This window comes from Trachymyrmex cornetzi, unplaced genomic scaffold (assembly GCF_001594075.2).
Source record: "Trachymyrmex cornetzi isolate Tcor2-1 unplaced genomic scaffold, Tcor1.1 scaffold2048, whole genome shotgun sequence".
NCBI classification, from domain to species: domain Eukaryota; kingdom Metazoa; phylum Arthropoda; class Insecta; order Hymenoptera; family Formicidae; genus Trachymyrmex; species Trachymyrmex cornetzi.
The window spans coordinates 10476-11585 of NW_017296689.1; the positions used below are offsets into that span (position 1 = coordinate 10476).

The 1110-nt window shown below is 39.7% G+C and overlaps 1 pseudogene; it reads right to left on the reverse strand.

The window, feature by feature from the left end:
• Positions 1-277: 277 nt before the first annotated feature.
• On the reverse strand, positions 278-819 carry LOC108759764 (putative uncharacterized protein FLJ37770; annotated as a pseudogene).
• Positions 820-1110: the final 291 nt, after the last annotated feature.

Consider the following 1110-nt stretch of genomic DNA (forward strand, 5'->3'; position numbering starts at 1 on the left):
ATATATTATATCCCTAGCATCTATTGATTCATATACGAGGTCTGTTCAAAAAGTATCGCGAATTTTGTGTTTTTTCAAAAATTATTTATTTATTCATGACTATCTATTTTATCCCCTTCAAAGTAATCCCCATCAGATATTATACACTTGTGCCAATGTTTTTTCCAATCCTCGAAGCATTTCAAAAAATCATTTTTTGTGATCTTGTTCAGCTCCTCCTTCGATGTCGTCTTTATCTCCTCAATCGTAGCGTAGCGTCGTCCTTTCATGGGCCTCTTCAGTTTCGGGAACAAGAAAAAGTCAGAGGGGGCCAGATCTGGGGAATACGGTGGCTTGCGGCAGAGTCCAACAGCTCCTTAGCAATGTTAATGCGATGCTGTTTTTGGTCGAAATGTGCCAATTTTGGCACGAATTTCGCGGCGACCCGTCTCACATACCCAAATCATTGGTAGAAATCGAATGGCACGAGGCAATTGATATGTTAAATCCTCAGCAACTTCTCTGACGGTGGACGATTGGCCAATACTATTTTCTTCACTTCATCAATGTTTTCGTCTGTTGTTGACGTGCTCGGGCGTCCGGCACGCTCTTCGTCGTTCACATCTTCTCGGCCCTCTGAGAACATTTTGTACCACCGATAAACGTTGCTTCGGTCCAAGGTAGCTTCACCATATGCCACAGTCAACATTCGGAATGCGTCCGCGCACTTAATTTTGTTTTTCACACAAAATTTGATACAGATTCTTTGATCCATTTTTTGGAATAGGCAAAAATCGAAGACGAACCAAAACACGTGCAAGAAAAGCAGCTGTCAAAAATTAACTGAACATTCAAAATGGCCGAATTTGTCGGCATAAGTGAAAGACATGAGTACCAACATAACGCCACAAAAAAATCGAAAATCGAATATACGTAACCCGCGGAAATCCAAAATTCGCGATACTTTTTGAACAGACCTCGTACGTTTTATATACGTTTTCTATACGTATCTAATGTTCAACAAACATTTAAAGAAGCTTCTATCAACATGTGATCATGAGGATAGTGCGACAAAAAATCACTTTTTTGTTTTCTTTCCGAAATGTGACAGTATATTTCCTGAAGATTTTT